Here is a 21,496-nt window from a genome sequence, read left to right as displayed (position 1 = left end):
TCATATATTTAGAGCATTCTGGACCATAAAATAAATTAAACACGCAGTTTGTAAAACTACTTTTGTTTTCATTACTAATTTATCTTTTACAATCTGCATTTCATTGTTAAATATATTTTGTCTGGAACCCCAAACAGTCCAGACGTATATGTATGATAACTGTGGATAACCTCATTGTATAAAAATGAACTGCTTTAGCAAGGAATTTGCTCAATTAGAGACATAGTATATCATATTACTCGACAGTTTGTTGTGTACGATAATGCTTGTAGTTATAGTTTTTAGAAATTCAATCTTTTTTGATACCATTTTGTGTTAAAAAGTAGCCATGTTTTAACTTGTTTTCAACTACTAATATTTTTTGCCGATCTCGTAATTTTACATTGCTATTTAACCCTTTGAAGTAGGGACTAATTTGTCTCAGTATATTTCCTCCACAGGACTTTCATAAACTATGGGCAGAGCTACAGTATCAATCCAGAGAGCTGCCACCAGTAATGGCCTTAGGCAATTGGCTCTGTATATGGTGTCTCACGAGATCCTCCATAGTCCTCTCTCACGCATGGTTTACAGATCAAGTAATCAATAGTGGAAAAGGGGAGGAGTAGTGAAAATATCTATGTTTATTTACATATTATGTATATTATATATTTAGTGTATAACTTTTCTACTCTCATTTTTTCCTATTTTTTTTCTCTATTGGTCACTTCTAGTGATCTGCGATCTGTGAATAAAACCAGCCATGTCTGTCCCCTAGCCATTAATCATCTATTTTCCTATGAATTATCTAGTTTTTTTTTACACCATGGCCAAAGTTACAAATACAGACATTTTGACCATCGCTCTAGTCGTTTGCTTGTGTGTGCATCTATGTGGCACTTTAGAGATACAGAATTCAGCCAAATTTCTGATCAGCAGAAATTTGTCTCAATCGCAATTCAGCCAAATCCAAATGCACAAGTCTACTTCACAGAGGGCACGCAGTACAAATAAAGTTTGGTCAAAGGAGGAAGTATGCATGTCTCATTTGATAATCTAGGTAAAAGGGGCAGGCTTATCACAACTGTAAATCACTCCAGTTGTAAATTACTGTGTCTAAGGAAACAGAGATATGGAATCTAATTGCAAAATAATCTATGCAATAATATTTTATTCTTAAATCCCTTGGAGTGTCAATTGAATCAGTTACATGTTAATATCTGCTTATACAAATATATAACAGAAATATTACAGAATGTATAGTCAAAGAACAAAACATTTTTATTTAATGAAATGTTAGATCAATTTCCCCCTAAGTAAAACAGTGTAAAATGTAAAGTAATTTTCCATATAACTCAGAATATTGTTCTGTGCTTATTGTACTTTTGTGTCCTAAGCATGAAAGACTGAGCTCAATGGGACTGGCAATGTTACCAGCTGGGTCTGTTCACTAGGGTAATTTTCTAAATCCCAAATGTCTTATTTATATACAATAACATTTTGCCAGCTGTTTAATATTCCGAGCTAATAAATAAAATTGAGTATAATACACCGAAACAACTAATTTTTTTCATAGCCCCTTCTTAAATGTTTTTTTATTTTTTGTTTTATTATATGGCACTTATTTTCTGAAAAGATTTTTGAACATAAATTGATTGTAATGTAATAAAAATATATATACATTGTGTTACATAATACAGCTTTTACATCTCTTAATGGATTGTAGAGCTCCAAAGGATTCTATGATGTAAGTAAGGCAAAGATCTAAGAGATATATATACAATAGGATTATATTGTAACTGGCTTAAGAAAATAGGTGGAGGATTTGTGAAAACTTATCACTTTATCCAGTTCTTGTAAAAAAATAAAAAAAATAATACAAAATTATATATATATATATATATATATATATATATATATATATATATATATATATATATAGTAGAAAGGTGGCTGCACTCACGGTCTTCCAAGTAAAAATTTACTTTTATTGTGTCATTATAAAATCAGGATCAAGATTCAGATGATCCTGATGAAAGTCCTTAGAGAGGACTGAAACGTTGATCCTGATTTTATAATGACACAATAAAAGTACATTTTTACTTGGAAGACCGTGAGAGCAGCCACCTACTTTCTACTATCTATTTTGGGGCCCTGGTAGTGCACCCGGCTAAGAAAAAAATTTGCAGCATGAGTGCAAGGTACTGTAGTCTTTTTTGTATATACATATATATATATATATATTTATATATATATATATATATTACAACAGTTATTTAATTTGATTCTATGAGTTATTTTAAACATCAGTATAATGTCAATTCTGACCATGAAGAGTGGTAATGAGTGTCTTGTGGTTTTCATTGCAATTGATTCTTCTTTAAGTGACATCCAGCCACTGGGACGTCCTCTGTTAACATTACATGGAATATTCACAAATGATCAAATGTTTTTTTTTTTTTTAATTTTGTATTCTTTATTTTTATAATGTGCACTGTAAACCAGTATTTCTCATATATATACTACCAAAATTAACCTATAAACACAAACAATTTATGATTTAATATATTTGATGCTGAGAACCGATCAGCCAACATTCGCAGATACTTTTAACATCTAAAATTTGTAATATATTTTTTGATTTCCGTTAGCCAGAGGCACCTGGCAAAATGAATGGAACTGTGAAAAAATGTGCTCTAGATAATTTTCACTTTTCTCCAAGTTGATGATAAAAAAAATGCCATCTGGATGCATTTTTTTTTTAAATGCCTTAATATTCAGACAAAATTAACTGGGACTCTTTTTAATATGTATTAATTATAGCGTGATGTCCCTGTTTTATTAATGCATTATTATTGCATTATTATTTGTTTTAGGGGGGTGTATTTGATTCTGAAATAAAGATAATGGGTATTTTTCAAATGTTATACTATTAAAGACAAAGTAAATTACAAATATATATAGACGCACACCCACACACATACACACATGACTAATCAAATAGAATACTGAATTATTTTTTGAATTATTTTGTTATCTCGTATATCTCTGAGCATTATATTGCTTATGATATATGTGTACAAGCACACACACACAGTTCTTTCTTTTGCTCAAATTCTATAACTGGGATGGACTCACTTTTCAAACCTGGAGATCTGGAACAGTTTCCAGTTTCCATTGTAGCCATTTTTATTTTATTACATTATAACACTATAGTGTTGGGTTCAATTTCATTCTTAATAACTTACGAGCCATATTAATTTTCATTATATAAAGTTTGGGACTGAATTTATTACATGTGAATTCTTACAAAACGTCTACTTTGGCACCTGTGCAAATGTTGTACATTGTTCCTTTTACAAACCCTTGCAGATATTCTGTTGCAAGACTGGCCAAGTCATCATTCTTAATCTTTTGGTGGACTTCAGCTCCCATCATTCTCAATCAGGTTTGCTAAAGAAGGTCATTGTTTCAGTACAATAACTCCTTGTATTTTTTGTAATGGAATACTCATGCGTGCGTAGTTAAGTATGCATTTATATTTTAACAAATTTTCTCCTTGCAGTCTTTTGTTTCATCGCACATTATCCAGTGAGATTGTAAGCTCACGCGCTACAGACATTGGATTGTCTACAGACTTTTTGTACCAGTGATTCTAATTATGTATGCTCTGGATATGACACTATATAAGAATGATGAAATAAGTCCAATAAACAAATAACGATATATAAAATCTACGTAGCTCCTGACAATAAATCACAAGTTCCATTTTATTTAATCACAGTCTCAACAGAAACTGACTTCCAGTCCGTTCTGCAAAGGTGTCAGAATAAAAACAATGATAAAAAAAACAAAGACAGCACGGTTCTTAGTTAATAAGCATCCTGTTAATTTGTAGGAATGTCTTTTTTTGTGTTCTACTAAATTTGTTTATGTATACCGGAAAAACAATGGAACATCCAACCATTAATTTATCCATTTGTTACGCAACAAGAATTTGGGTAAATGTTTGGGACATTTTTTTATTGGGCATCAAGCACGTAAAGGAGAGAAATTCAGAGTAGAAAACAGATTGGTCAAAAGTAAAATAAAAACTGCGCAAACACTTTTACATTAAGTGCCTGCTTTATTAAGTTTGCAACCAAAGCAGAAAAATGGCATGCACTTAGTTTCCTTCAAAAAATTCAGGAGTAAGGAGCTGGTACTTCAGATACTCAAAAACTATAGAATATGACCAGCTTTTGTTTTGTTTTTAACCCATGTGTACCAGGACTTCATATTCTGAATGAATGGATGCGTTATGTGTGACATTTCTTTGTGTAACACAAAGTAACGTTAAGTCTGATCATGTGTGCATTTCTGACAGCGTGTAGCTGTGTGTGTCTGATGGCGGGTATCAGTGTATGGGTGTCTGGCTGTGTATATCTGGAAGAGTGTTTCGGTGGGGAGAGGGGGACTACTAATGGCTTTATAAGGTGCCCCAAGGATTCTGACAAATGCAGAGAGAGTCCAGGCATGCAGATTCCATCATACTGCAGACTTTTTATTGGAATGAGCACAATATGACAATGTTCCAGCTGATATGGACAGCCTTTTTCAAATCATTCAAGGATTCTGCACACATAAGATATATCTTGTTAAATTCAAAATATAGTCTGTGTTCACAGTAGTAACAAGGTATAAAGACAGTCATTAATGTGATATTGTGCCAACACATTATTAGTGGTCATTTGTTATTAGACTGTGCTATAAGCATGACTTTACCATAAAATAACATGTGATGTCTTTTGACAGTCCCGAACACAAAATATATCCCAGGGGTAATAACTAAGTAACTAGAATGTTGCTTAGCAATACAGAAAGTTAATTGGTTAATTATACATTGTACTAGAATGCCTAATTCTCTGCTTTGAATTTGGCCCTCACGGATCAGTATGAACATCTTTAGGGTATTCGAATATATATTTATCTATGGTCTTAGTGGATATTGCTCAATAAGGACAGTCTTGCATTGCCTTAGGGAAACTTTTCTGTTACTGCAGCTTTGAAAAAATAAAATAAAAAAATGTTGAGTTCCATTTTGGTATATATTTTATTTAACAGCTATTATATAGCACTATTAACCAGAACAATTTACAAGATAGACAATAAGATAAATAGACACTAGGTGGGTTTACAGATAGAGAAATCTAATTTATGCTGATATAGGAGGACACATACAGGTGTGTAACAAATTATGGCAAATTGATGCCATGCTTGAATTCTGAAATCACCAAAATAAACCACAAGACCCAAAGTCACGTGGTTTATAAATATGCCAAGATGCCAAAGATGGCATTATTTTCCCCTAATGCAAGCATCACCACCATGTATCATTCATAGTCTATGTTATATTTACATTAGGGTTATTATTAATGTGAGGTAGTGTTAATTAATGGTTAGTGATCCATAAAAACAAAGAGGGACATGGAGGTCCAAAGATGCACAGGGGTTAATGGGGACAATGACACAAGGGGAGAACATTGGGACTAAGACAACATAGGGGATAAAAGGGCAAGGGGAGATAAATACAAGTGGGTGGAGATTGGGGGCACAGGATGAACTGGGGAGCGATATAAGAGAGATAAATGAAGAGCACGTTAAATATGTATTAAAGAAGAGGGACGTTTCCTTTAATGTTCTAATGAATGAGGGACGTGAAACGCTTGGTTGTGTCTGTAAGTGGTTGGATTTAAAAAATTAAAATATAGTTTTAAATCTTAAAATCACCTATCACCTTTCTTAGCAAACAAATATGGGGATCTAGTGACAACATATGACCATATTTTGGACACAGGCAGCACAATGTCTTGGGAACTTGAGAAAAACCTATCTTTAGGTTGAAACATTGTTCAGGATGCTGTGGGGACCTCAATAAATCGTGAGTGCTTGTTCATCTATTGATGCATTGATGCTGTGCTGGACAGTTTTCTTTTTTAGAGAGCACAATGTCTTTGATCAGCTCTGACGGAAGGAAACCTCAACACTTTTAAACTTGTAAAAAAAGACAGTACATTTTGGCATCCAATGTGCCCTGTATATTAAAGTATTTAAGTTTATATCGTTAAAAAAAAAAGTACAAAAAAAAAATCAGGAAGGGATGATTCTATGTAAAATTGTTGTTATGTATCTATAAAATGTGTCACCCAAGCAACACTGATGATCAGTTATGGTTCACTTGTTTCACATTGCTCAATACAGTTTTGTAGCATGTGACTCAAACAGACTGTAGATTTATTAACTCTATATCAGTCCTTACAACACAAAAAAAAAAAATATTTTAACAATTCTAGGACAAATAATTCAGACATCTATTTTGGATATATGCAATAGAAAAAAATATCAAAATTTGTTTTATTTTTCTTGTCTAATCACTGGAAAACATTTCGATTTTCATGTTACCATGACTCATCTTCTGCAATGCTTCTCCGGAAATAATCTCCTTTGATACTTTAGCTGATAAACTGTATAAACCAGCGGTTCCCAAACTGTGTGCCGTGGCTCCCCAGCACACAGGGGTGCCAGCAAATGTTTCCCTGATGCTATGATTCTATCACCGGGGAAACATTACTGCTCAACAGGGACCCAGTCAAGTGCCGCTGTCCTTTGAAACTGCGACCGGGCCCCTGTAATGTCGGCCGGCCCAGCCTGTCACTTCCTCCCAGCATCATGCAGAGAGATGGCGCGGGAGGGAGAGGAGGCAGCCGCAGTGTGAGGGAAGAGGAGCACGAAGATCTCCAGACCCCTTCACTCCTCCCAGCAGGACCAGGACTCCAAGCCACCATCCTGGAAACACAAGGTAAGCTAATAGGGGGATGGCTAGAAATATAAAAAAAATCACTTGTGTGTGAGTGTCTATATGAGTTTGAGTGTTTGTGTGTGTGTGAGTGTGTGAGTAAGTGTGTGCATTAGTGTAAGTGTGTATATTAGTGTGAATATGAGTGTGAGTGTGTGTATGTGTATGAGTGTTTGTATGTGTGTGAGGGTATCTGTATGTGTATGAGTGTTTGTATGTGTGTGAGTGTATGTATGTGTGTGTATGTGTATGAGTGTGAGTGTATGTATGAGTATGTGTGTGTGTGTATGTGTTTGAGTGTGTGTGCATTAGTGTATGAGTGTGTATGTTTATGAATGCTTGTATGTGTGTGAGTGTATGTATGAGTGTGTTTGTGTCAGGGTGTGCAACTGTGTGTGTATATATATATGTCAGCGTGCTTCTGTGTCTGTGTGTGCACACACATCTGTGTATGTGCCTCTGCGTGTCAGGGTGTGTGATTTTATATCAGTGTGTGTATCTGTGTCATGGTGTCGGCATGTATCAATGTTTGTGTGTGTCAGGGTGCATGTGTGTAAGTCAGTGTGTATCTATGTGTAAATCGATATGTGTGTATGTGTCGGTGTCTATATAAATGTGTGTGTGTGTGTGTGTCGGTGTATTTATATGCATCTGTGTGTTAATGTGCATGAATATCTGTGTAAGTATGTATGTATGTATGTATGTGGTAGTCTATGTGCATACATTCAATCAGTCAAACACCAGCACAACATACAAGCACACTCCTGCAATCTAACACACATACTACATACACACACCCCTGCATTCAAACTAAAATATATATATATACAAACACACCCCTTCACTCAAACACAAATACTTCACACAAATGTACATCCACATTTAAAAGTGAACATTACATTCAGACACACCCCTGCAATCAAACACAAACATTACATACAAACACACCTCTGTATTAAAATGCAATAAATGTATACAAGCACCCCTTCAAACACCAACACTGTATATAACACTATAGCACCAGTAAATGCCGCAGCGCTCTACAGATATACAACCTAGAAATGTTGACTTGGGGTGTCTTGGAAAAATACTGAAATATTAAGGGCGCCTTGAACCTAAAAAGTTTAGGAACCACTGGTATAGACTATTAATTTACAAGTCACATTATTTTATTGTTCCTCGTCTTGTCACTCAATGGTTGCATAACCTGAAACAATGTCCTTTTCTTTACTGGCTAGAATGTAGAGCTAAGATTGGATGCCAGGTGTAGTTCAACAAAGCCATTTCAGGTTTAATTGGAAATCTCTTTGAATGTAAAAAAAGCAATATAAATATATTATGTTCTGTATGAACATTAATAACCTAGCAGAAAATTTAACACATAAGCTGTTGAAATAAATTTGTGCCATGATTCTAATTTTAATACTTGTCTGCTTTCATTACTTGCCGTGGAATAGAACAAGTGACAAATTGTTTACTAGCTAAATGCCATGTTTCCCCTCTATTTTATTTAATAAACACTCTACCCCCTCTCCTTGATTTCCTATTACAGACCTATTTCAAGTACTAGGTAAATAAAAAAGAGCTATTTAAACCAGAAAAGAATGTAAGGAGGAAAGACATTCTCCTAAACTTCATTTAAGCACCGAGAGCAATGACATTGATTTGATCCGTGCATTTAGTGTTTAAAATCGTAATTACAAATACTCAAACGCAGACAGCTTCGCCAGTGATGACATTATGCTGCCACATGGGTTTGATAACCATAAATTTACACCTCACACTAAGCACAGCTTGAACGAAGGTGAATATTAATGCTGAGTATACTTAAGGATGTAAGAAAAAAGAGAGAAGGATGTTTCAGTGTGTGCTTTTTTCACAACTTTCACGCAACACCTATTATTTTATTACCAGATCAATGTAATAATTGGGAATCCAAATATATGTAAAAAAAAAAAAAAATACTTGTTACATAGCCTTAGGTTATTGTTTATTGTAAATGATACGAGTTTGAAAAAATAAAAATAGAGATAGTTTAAATGAAAAGAATGAGAAAAGGCAATTATCTTGTCAGTCGTTTTAACCGCCAAGCAGGGGAATCGAGTGAAAAAAAGATACATGCATTTTTACAGGGATCATAGAATCAATCAAGTATTGTATAAAATATTAGAGATGGTTTTTAATATATTCTCAGCATCCAGGTCTTGTTGTGGAGTACCTGTGCCTTAAATTGCCAATTGCGTTCTAGTATGGTTTTAGTATGGTTCTCCAACAGGGTTTGCGTAAGAGAATGAGGCAAACACACAGTCTGGTTTCATGGTGTTGTTTAACAAATCATTTTGGGTTTCAGTCCCAAGTGAGAGGTGCAGGTTGTAAACTGTTTCTGACCCATTTTCCATTTCCTTTGGAGTCACAACATTCCAGCACAAATCTATATGTAAGTTGCACCTCTATGTGATGTGGTATGATGACACAGAATCATTTTCATGTATCACAGTGATACAAAGCACAAAGGACCACACTAAGGGTAAACATATATTTATTTTTATTCTTAGAGTGTTCCTTTGATGCAATTCCTGGTTCACAATCACTTGGTGAACACACATTCGTGTATCCCACATAGCATTAAGAGTACCAAATGGTTCCACCAGACTAAAAATAGAGAAGGACCACATTATGAGAAAAACGTTTAACAGGCCATTTAATAGTATAGGCCCCAATTGCATTTTGGTTTTCTTTACTGTATTGATGGCTTTGAGGAAATATAGTTGCCAACTTTGCTACGTATGAAATTAGGAGGAAGTCATGTGTCCCAAGTCCACATTCACACCATGGTCACCATATATAGTGCACGTGCGAAAACAACACTTGTGTTTCACTTCACTTCACTTCATTTTCCAATCTATCACTTTAAGAGTCTAATTGAAGTTCATGGATCCACCTATTTAATCCTTCAACTTCAATGTCTCAGTGCACAATCAATGTGTCTCTACCCGTGTGCACTTGACACCTATTTACTCTGCTACATATACCTTTCTATCAAGTCCCAGTGACTCTTCAAATTCCCTCAAAATTAAATCTCAGTTAAAATTACTTGCCTATTACTTGTTACCAGCCCGGATTGGACTTTGACACTTCTTACAGATTCTCCTTATATACTTATTAATTGTTGCTGAACTGGATTGGACTTGACCCTTCTCTTGGATATTCTTATGGACTGATTTACAGTTGCCAAACCGGACTGGATTTAACCCTTCTCATGGATATTTCTATGGACTGATTTACTGTTGCCAAACCGGATTGGACTTTAACAAACCTTCTGGATTTTTCCTATTATATTCAAAGTAAGCCGATGATCACCTAAACATCGCTCTCAATCCTAGTGATTATCCTTTATTCTCCCAGACCGTCCTCTCATACTTGTGAGTGGTCTGCATTTTTAATTTGTTTGACAAATATATTGTTTAAAATATTACAACTTGCCATGTTTGAGATAGAATTCATAGAATAGTGAAATCTAGTGTTTAGGGTGAATCTGTTCACACATGACACTTGCTTTGGTGAATGAAAGTCATTATAGCTGCTCAAACCATTACCAACCCTGACCATCTCTATGTTTAATAGTTAGAAACAGACATTAAACGTTAAAGTCATCATTTGGCTCCAAACATAAACTCTTTTGCTTTAGAAAATAGGGTGAAAGGTGACACATTATACTATAATATGTGTTTCCATTGTTCAAGTGTCTTGCTCTATGGAATGTTATGCATATTAATGTGCTGGCCTTGGATACAATTCAATACAATGGATGGCATCCCCTCCAGAAACTCCAGCTTTGTAAAACCCATGATGCATTGCAGTGTGCTAACTCAATTTGGTATCACTTTTTAAGACAATACCTTTAAGACATTTACTGACTCTCCTGTAAAAAGTGAGTCTATCACTTTAGGTAAGTTTCTGAACCTCTTTGCTGACACAGTTCGTCCCTATGTCATATATCCCCCATGACACATTAGATATAAATTGTTCGGTTTATTTAGCAATCTGCTTAACAGTCTCTTATTAAAGTGCACATTGTAAGCTAATACTTACCAGTGCCAATAAACCGAATAGGACTCACTTTTGCATCAGCATTTGTAATTGTTATTTAGTTACTTAAATGTAAAATTTACTTTCACTTATATCCTCATCTCCCTATTATCTGCCTTGAATTCCAGTGCATATATCCTCCTATACTCTTCATTCCATCTACCACAGCCTCCTCTGAAATACGTCAAGATAAGGGAAACAATATGATCTGTAATGTTTTATCCACCCAAAGAGAAAATATATATTAAAATAGTTAACAGTTACATACCTCCACTGTATAGGTAATCTACATACTAAACATCTATTCTGCCATTGGTCTATGTGCTAGCTATTCATCCCATATTTCAAGGGGTTAAAACATGATATTTGCCATCACCACTTTTTAATAGATTCTTCAAGATTCTTTATTTTTTTAACTCGATTCCCAATCTGTGCATTTATTTTGCAATTCAATAGAGTTGAGAATGATCAGTGACAGGTGTCACATTACAATTCCTATAAAGTCTGCACGTCTTGTGACATGTATCTGTTTTTTTCGATCCTTTTTTTAAAAGACACGGTTCCTCAAACCCACACAACAGAATGCTCATCTGTGAGTTATTAAAAGGACCCTTTAGTCCCCTAAAGCACTTCAGTCTGAATATCCCCTCAGGCTTATTTTAGAAAAGGGCCAATTTCAAGTGAAATTGGCACTTTTATTAATCTCCTTAGTAACATCTTCCAGCTGTCAACCATGGACAACAGACAGCCAATAGGGTCCCCTGCCTCATTCGCTTTAAAGCAATGGAGCTTCATGAGAAACATTAAGATTGAGTGATCTATAAAAAGCATTGTGAAGAACTGTGGCAATTGTTGTGCAAAGTGTGCATGCACTGTGCTTCCCAATGCTTCTCTTTGAGAAGTATCTAGAAGCCACCAGTAACAATGACTTCACAGGAGGTGGATAAGAGTTTAAACAAGGAGACTCATCTGGCACTGGAGTAAAGCTGAATTGTGTGACTGTTTCAGTGCCAAAATTGTGGTACCAGTAATCTAAACACAAAGACGAACCATAAAATTAAATATATTATATACAAAATATATCTAATTATACTATAGCAGACACTATTAGTAATATTACTTTGTGCAAATCAGTCATATTCACTGCCCTTTCTACTTTAGCAAAATAACAAACAGACAAAAAAATACATGTTCCCAGAAAGCATTAATACCAAGCTGTACACATATAATATTTATATTGCTGATATTTCATGTATGAATTATTTAGTGAGAAAATGTTAAATGTCTCTGATAACATTTTTCCAAAGTTAAACTAATAATCTTTATTGTTTGATTGAGCGTGTGCTATCTATTTTTGGGAATGCTGTGACACTTTCATAACATTGTAGATCATGTTGGGAAGTCTAGGGAGTGAATGATGTCTTTTAACCTTTGTTTAGACTAGGTTAGAAATTAAGGAAAAGAGAGGCCAGACAGACCAACATAGAAAAGGGGAGTAAGACAGAAAAAAAAAACAAGCAACTATTTAAAAATAATTTCAGACAAAAATACATAATATTTTTTCTTAGGTGTGTTTGTGAACTGTAAGAATACAATATTAGATTAAATTTATTTTTTATAACATTGTAGGCCGTTTTAGAGCTTTTCGATAGTGAACGTTTTCTTCTAGTGTCTGCCAAGGGTAAGAGAGGATGAGTATCGGGGAAACAGACAGATATGCAGCGAGTGTTCAGCGATAACGATAAAAGGTAAAATAAAAAAGTATTAGAAATAGATCTAAGAAGGCATGCTACTACTGTATATATGTGTTTGTGAACTGCCAGCATAAAATATTAATAAAAAAAGCTTAGCTCATCTTTAGGAAAAATCTTCAAACAGAATGCTACTGAATTATCTTTATGAAAGTCTTCTTATCAATGTATATAATGCAAGAAAATAAAAGGAAATTTAAACATGCAATTCTATATTGCCGTATGGTTCATAAACTTTGTTTATAATACAATAGGCAATTTTATTCTGCAATCCTGGCTGATGAGGTCGGATGAGGGAGAATCTGAAAAGACATGGTGTTTGTACACTCTTTAGGGTGCTAAAAAAGGAGCTCAACTTTTTCAAGGGTATTGGAATGGTTAAAAGCAAAACAAAAACATTTAAGATCATTTAACACAGCAGTGTGCCACCTACACAATGCCAAACAACAGTTCAGAGACAGCTAAGATATTCTAGATATATTCTAGCTCGATGTTTGCATAATCAAGGATAGGCGTTAGAAGACCACTGTAAGAGCAGAGTGTCAGCGCTATGTATAAACAATATCTAAAAGTGTGCAAAAACAACCACTTGTCGCAGGTTAATGGTGTAAATGTAAATATAAACCACCTATATACCCTCAATCAGTGGTATCTCTATACACAACATAAAATATATTTTTAAACTTGCAAAGAGAGTCCAAAAAATTCTGGGTTGAAGTCTTTGGAGGGTTAATCTTTTGTTGCAGTAGTGGAAATACCATCCATAGAATACACTGAAGTTGTTTTGTAGATTTTACCTTAAAAAGACACAAAAAAAACTTTGCATAGTGTAAAACCGCTTTAATGATCAATAGATTCCCTTTCCCCCAGATATGGACTCTTACACTGTTTAGTGGTGATACTCGTCTCCAAGATATCACATTTAAGCATTAACAGGATCAGAGGGCTGAATAGCTGTTTTACCGTCCACTGACTGCTGGTTCGAAACTCCCGCCCGATCTCAGCGCTGATGGGGTGGAGTGTAGCCTGTAAGCTGAGCTCGTCTGTGTGTGGTCGGTTCAAAAGCAGGCTGTCACGATCAGAGCCTCTGTGTCCTGGATGCTGCTCACGCTTCAACGCGTTTCGCCCGTTTTCTCTGGCTTTTTCAAGATAGTGTGACAGCTATAGGTCTTAAATACAGTCTTAAATACAGTCCTGCCTAATTGGTTAATAGCCCCCCAATAGAAGACCACTGGAAGACTGGTACAATGTATTTCAATCACATCTTGTCTAATGCTATGTGGCTCAGGATGTCATTTCTATGTTGAGAATACAAAAGCTAAGACTTAAAGAAACGTCAAAGTCCTGCAACAGACAATCGAGTACTAATTGAAAATGTCTTTCTATGTTGAAATATTGAATGCAATTAATTTACTAGCAGTTAGCCACTTAAGCCATCAATCTAAAAAATAAGTCTACTGGAGAATAGATTATTCCAAGAAACATTCATTCTAAACAACATATTTTAAGATAATAGAAAAAAAATGACTGTTCTAATATCATTTAGTGAATCTACATGAATGGAATCCTAATCACAGAGCTTTTTGGGTTGATTAAAAAAAAGCCACTTTCGATATTTCTTTAATGAAGAACTCACTATTCTAAATGATTCCCAATGCAAATAAGTGCGTTGTAATCTAATCTAAGATTTCTAATCATTTTATTTCTTTAATTAATGTTTATTTAGATTGAGTTTGGATGCTTAGACGCTGCAAGATTTCTTCTGGAGTTGATACAGTTTGGAGATTTAGATGATACGACAAGGACAAGCTAGCATGTAATCTATTGATATTGTTGGTTATGGAATTCTTTTTATATCTGTTGAAGGTGGACAATGTTTGAAAGCAACTGCCATTGAATAGTATGCAATCTGGGAATCATCCCAGAAGCATGCACTCATTAGGGTTCGTGGACTATTAGGACACATATTTAAAATCCTTGCTCTGCAATTCTTTTGATGTCACAATGTCATAACACAATGGCCACAATATTTTACACACCGGTTTGGTCTAATGTAGCAAACACTTTCTAACAGTCATTTAAAAAGCACTGCTGACTGATGTTAAAATGACGATGATGACAGACGCTTTCGAATGGCATTTTAATACAATGTTTTTACAATCATGGCAGCTTTGTGAATCATATGTTCATTTAACCCTTGACGCACCATGCGTACTAATGCGCACCACAATGTACTAATAGGCCGACTCAATAATAATATACCAAAGATCTGAAAGCCTGAAGATAATAAACTGTTTAATTTCATTTTCCCCCTTTTATTTTTTTTTCAACCAGAATGAATAATCTATCCTGAATCCCTTAGAGCTCTTAACAAATAAACATCTAGATTACTGCTTAGCCAACATGAAATCTGTGTTGTTTTTATTTTAAAGTAGATATGTGTTTTCAAACATGAATATGAATATTCTACTCCATAAATATAGTCTAATTATTGCATTTATTCTTGTCTAGAATCGTGTCATTCCTGTTCCAGTTCTCTAGTTTGTGCTTGGTTTTTTTTTTAAATATTGCAATCCTCTAATTTTTTGTGTTCCGCACTCACTGAATTTGCATACATTTTATATTTATCTTGTTACATGTAACTTTTCCATTGAAGAATAGAATTGTGACTTAAAATAAATAAAGCAACTGTTTTCCCCCCAATGCACAAGCTATAGATGCATTCTATATTGTAAATAAATGTTTGCAAAGATTTTTGTACTCAAAAAGAACTCAGAAGTAATGTAGTTACCATGTGCTCTGCCTCTGGATAATTACTAAATGCATTCTTTCAGCATACACATTAAAGTCCAATGACATTTGATGCCATCATTACGACCTGGTACTTAAATACCATATGCCAGTATAGAATGTCCTGCTTATTTAACAAGAGCTTTATAGAGCCTTGCTGCAAGTGATTGGGTCGTTCTATGTCAGAATGAGGTCTATAAGCTCCAGACTGTTGTGATGCTGTAGACGTTCACCGGTTCTTAAGTAGAGCCTTGAGGGCATCCTCTACAGATACTATATATACATATATTCTTACATATCACATAAAGAGACACAGTCAATGTAAATTGATATTTCCGTTCTTCAGATGGAACCTTTAAAGGAAGCCTATCTGGGTTACATGACATGTCAGAGCTTCATAACCAGCAGTTGTTGAAGACTTGGTGTAGCAGTGCTGAATTCAAGCCTCAGTCCCATGTTCTATTTTCTTGGGTCCTGCTTCTGAGGACACTTATGAAAAATATCTCATTCTATCTATCTATCTATCTATCTATCTATCTATCTATCTATCTATCTGTCATGATTATCTTCATTTATCCAGTGATACCCTCTAAACTAGAAGTAGCCAGCAGAGTTGTATATTTATTTACAGCATTGCATAAAGCAAGAAAAGCTGCAATATACTGGATAGTACAGATGCTCAGAGTTAGCCAAGTAACTGTACGCAGTGTATGTGTGCATTACTTCCACATGCAGATATTGTATTTAACTTGTGGTTGCACAAATGCTGTCAGGTTCTCTACAAATACCAAAAGCAGGCAATGATAGCATATCTGTGTATTTAATTTTGTCAAATTCTACTGTAATTACAGGATTAATTATGCTATTGTGCTATTGTTTGTTCATATGCTAGTCATGCATCCAATGTTTCAAATTATAATTTCATACTTTTTTAACCCCTTCCCTATGGGAGCCCTGTATACCTCATTCCGGCGTATACCTAATTCTAGAGCATGTTCCTATACCGCAGAATCATGTATACATAATTTTACCAATTGCAAGCAAATTTGTTTATTATAAACAGATTTTGTTTTTCTGTGGGCAGTCTGTGCCTGTGGGAGACATAACTACTATGTGGGATGCACTGCTAGTTAGGGGGATCTAAAGATTTCCTCACTGGCCCTTCATTCACTTGTAAGATCAAGGAATCTGAGGGTCTGCAACTCTGTTGGGTGCAGATCACTGCCAATGCTCCCCCAGAGTCCTTAAGGGAGCTTTCACACAGGTCTGCACCCAGCCGGAAAAACAGTAGTCCTGCAACCCTAGTCCACTGGACCACCAGGCACCCTCTTAACTACTAGGGAACCTTACCCGCTCCCTACCTAAAAGATAAGTAGGAGGCACAAATAATAAATAAATATATGTTATACAGTGTGTGGTGGCTGGACACATAAACACAGCCTCTCTGCACATATTTACACCCTCAAAGTTATCCATCACAATCACGTCTCACAGTCATTCCCCACACATACACAGTCACCCCCATACACACAGTCACCCTCATACACACAGTAACCTCCAAGCATACACATCCACTTACATATACTAACCACCAATACACACAGTCACCCAAAAACATGCATTCACCTTGAAACACAAAGTAATCACAAAACACACAGTCACCATCATACACACACAGTCCAACCCCATAGTCATGCAAAACACAGAGCCTTGCCCCAAACACTATACACATGTCAAAGCCACAAGCAGTAACCTATGCACACAATACACCTCAGTGTGACACCTTGTCTATTAAAATGCAAAGGTCTATTAAACGTGCCACAAAACAGCATATGCACATCTTTAATCAGGCACATCAGTTAAAATGTAGTGCCATTGTAAGGGTTTGTTATATGTATAGTTTCAGATAGGCAATGCATTTTCCATTTCATTTTCTTAACACATACCTCATGGTTTATTACAAAACCGATTTTAGATTTTTATACACTTAGATATGACAACTGTTGCAGAGAAAATATGTCACACAAAATGGATGCCCTCTGACCTCCGAAAATAAGTATATCAAATTACATTTCTGTACATTGTACAATAGCACATCCTAGGAGAAATCCATTATATATTACATCTCCTAATAATGCTTTAAAATACATCATAAGTTACTCATATAAACTGGGTCAAGTTACTATATTTCTGTTAAATTAAATACTGATCCGATTTTTGGTAATTGTTATTTTAGATCTTTTAATTTCCATATGTTGGGGTGTTTACTATAAATAAAGTAAAATACATTGCCAAACTTTATATACAATAAAATATATAGCCTTTCATTTAATCCATGTAGGTACAGAGGTACAGAGGTGAGGAAAATTCAAATGCTAATGTTCTGTTTTGATCTCTCCCACGGCACTCAGAGTTAATAAACATTCATCAATCTTGTACTTTAAACAAAAACACTACCAGAAGGAATACAAATTCAATTCTACAATTTAAAAAAAAAATGTGCACACAACCCTTTATTTTTATGCATTATATAAAATTGTATAAATATAAATATTTTTTTATTTAATTTTTTTTATGGACATAGCAAAAATGTCTCTGGGTGTAGGGGTGGTATTGAAATAGTAAGCTTTCTACTGTAGAACGTTAAGAGTTGAACTCCATCTCCCAGAATGTAGGCTTATACTTGATAAATAAACTAATTAAAAAGCACACTAAGCTTAATCGAACCTGCATATTGCCCCTAACATGTGGGTGCCTGGTGTGCCCTTTTAAACAATGTATGCTATGGAATAAAGAAAAAAAATAATTCCTTCATCTATTTAAGTCTGTTTAAATCTGCTGAAGACAAACTTGGTCAACTAGTGAGTATTGGCTTTTGACATTGGAATGTGCAATATTTATATCTTTTAGCTAGCCAATCAGTCATCACGTCTCTAAGTAGAGGCATCTAAGTGAGGTGTTAAAGGAATAGTAACCTTTAAACACATGGAAAAAATCATGACCATACTTCTATTGAGTATACATGAAGACTCTTACTACTATTTTAAATGTGTATATATATATATATATATATATATATATATATATATATATATATATATATATAAAATGTACACAATGTAGGGGTACCTCACAGGCGTCTGTTTATGCATATGCACTGCAAAAAAAAATAAAAAGTAAAAGGTACACAATACAACTCACTTCACTTTAAATGAGCTTTAGGATCTATACAGTAAAAAACACAAACAAAAAAAAACAGACTGGGGGTGGGGCCTGACCAGCATGGAGGATAGACGTGCCACTGCAGAGCTCCTCAGACAACAGTGCTAAAACTGACTATTCCCAACATAAAGCTTCACATATGGCAACCCAAATAGTCTCACCCAACTCCAGAAAGGAGACTGAATCGAACCTGCAGCCTGTGAGCACCCTGCAGCCAGCTGGCAGACCGACTTGCGCCATGAGGCTTGGCGACCGTAGAGCGGGAGAGGCAGCCGATCCCCCGGTCCGGTGCCACGAGAAGCTGACACAACGCAAGCAGGAACCCCGCTATCCCCCCCCCTGGACCGTCGGGGGTGATCGCGGTCCACACCTGAGCAGCAAATCGAGCCCAAAGCGGGTGCAGAGGGGGAATGCACCGAGACGTAAGCAACATAACGCTACACCCAACATGGCGGACGCCACGTGTTCCCCCGAGCCTACAGACCCACAACATGGGGCCCGGCTAACTATAGAAGCTATCTTCGATAAATTCTGGCGCAAGCTGGAGACCAAGCTGACTTTGACAGCCCCACCACAGAAGAGCAGGAGCCACACAAGCTACAACTTTGGCGCTGCCAAGAGAGCCGTCGAGCCTCGACTACACCGGGGTGCCAAACCTACATCTCCTGTCAAAAGGGCGTGCAACGCCGCTCCCCTGACCACCCGAAAACCTTCTGGGCTGGGAGCCCATCAGGGGTTTACCCCTCGCCGTCCATACCCCCGTGGGAACACCCGGGACAGGGAGAACCCGCGGGTCCCCGAGCCAACCACCGTGTCTGGGAGGCTCCATGGACACAAGGCAAGGGCTCTCGCTAAGGCCCGGAGCCAGAGGACCGGGAAATCGAGCCGCAGCGGGACCACCAACACGGAACGGCAAGAACACCACCACACGACGAGTTCCCCTTTTGCCAGAGAAAATCGTATGCAGACCCCAGCCGGGAGAAGCAATACAGACCTGCGGGCACTGCCTTTCAGCACCGCCGATGCCTCAATGGCAGCTAGTTTTGCCGTGCCGACTATAGGAGTCAGATGACTTTTTGCAACACACTGGGGGCTAACATATTGCTTTCTCAGCGCGCCCATGCAACCCCTGTGGACACTATCTTACCTATTAAGCACCAACCTTGTTGATCCAACTGCATGCATGTGTAATTTCTTTTGATAAGCTATCCTTACAGATCAAATTCCGGACACGTAAGCCTTGCAATACCTATTTCATACAGATGAGTCTTGTGTTTCCACTTTTTAAGCTGCTAACACTATTGAAAGGTTTTCAAGCTTTAGCCTAATCCACGCGCACGTCTAACGTATTTTACACAATTTTCCTAATAAGATTAATTGAGACCTGCATATCTCACTTTCATACTTGTTAAGCGATAATTACATACATAGCAAAATGTTTCCTGCAATACTTTTATAGTTGTATCCTACCTATAATATAAAATTGTGCATATGCTCCTAAATACCACCAATGTAAACAGTGATATGAAAGCCTGAGGACTGCCGTTGGGGTACCTCATGCCTGTCTGTAATAATTTAATGCACAGCAAAAATATTAAATAAAAAAAAAAAAACAGACTAATATTAAATGATGAGGTTTACAGTGCATATGACATATAATATTATAGAAATGTCTGGACACCATGATACCTCCGAGTCCCATCATGCACCATTTACGGGTCTTTCAATTTTAACTCACTTTTAGTCTTTTAGTCTTTTAGTCTTCCATACTGTCCAGGAGTAGATGACATTCAAGCATGTTTAAGCTAATTAATCTCTGTCACCTAAACCTCTATTCAGGAATAATTGCACTTGTAGCAGTTTGTTTGTTTATGGTACCCATGTCATGTACCACATTTGTCTCTGTCGATATTGTATTTAGATTAAATTTTATGGAAAGTTAGGCCATGCATATTGCACACTGTTAAGGTGACAGGGGGTGTTCATAGGATACCGAGTACCATCGCAAATGATAATTCATAGAATATTCTTTGATGATTTTATGCTATTTATTTTCTTCCTAAGTCTTTTTCCTTGCTCGATATGTTCTTGGCTGAGATAACCTCACCATCTAATGCGAAGTTTCCTAGTTAGAGAGACTGGAAGTTCACTTTGAATACATCTACCTCAAGCAGCAGTGCAATTATTAGTAATTTAAGCTGAGTTGCTAATGCAAAGGTTAGCTCTGAGTGATACAGTGGGGGAACTAATTATTATGTCAGGGAATTATGCAGGAATCTTGAGGAGTTAATTAGGCATAGGTAGGACGCGTGCTTCATTTGTAGAGATCACTCTCCATGCAATGCGACCTACTTGGTACTTATGTGAAATAAAAATGAACGACCGCACTACCTTTGACATGGAACCACACACAATGACATCATAGACAAATAAACATTAATCTGCTTAAGGTCTGCAGCTGGAGGGGCAAGTTACTTTTTGTACATAATCAGAAGTACGACACATTTATTTTAACCGAGACAGCTTTAAAGGGCCACTCCATGTACCATGAAAACTACGCCTATTGCATATTGGACGTGGTTCAAGGAGGTCTCCTGTTTTCTTCAGCATTTTGCTCTTATCCCTATGACAGAAAAGTTGGAATTTTCATATGCTGTGCAAATGCATACTGTATAATTTAGCTGTTTAATGAAGTGTGAACCATGGCTTCGGGAAACTCTTGTGTACTATGGCTTATTGTCATAGTTTATTCACCAGTTCCACATGTCATCTGATAAGGGAAATGGCAGCTGGGGGTGTGCTACATATACCATGAGTTCATGTTGGATAT

At 36.2% G+C, this 21,496-nt stretch overlaps 1 protein-coding gene across 2 annotated transcripts in view; it reads right to left on the bottom strand.

Annotated features, from left to right (window-relative positions):
- EPHA3 (EPH receptor A3) overlaps positions 1 to 21,496 on the bottom strand; it is a 282,807-nt gene that overhangs the window by 191,749 nt on the left and 69,562 nt on the right. The gene's annotated exons all lie outside the window — the stretch shown is intronic.

Source organism: Pelobates fuscus, chromosome 1, assembly GCF_036172605.1.
Source record: "Pelobates fuscus isolate aPelFus1 chromosome 1, aPelFus1.pri, whole genome shotgun sequence".
NCBI lineage: Eukaryota > Metazoa > Chordata > Amphibia > Anura > Pelobatidae > Pelobates > Pelobates fuscus.
This window is presented reverse-complemented; position numbering and strand designations above follow the sequence as displayed.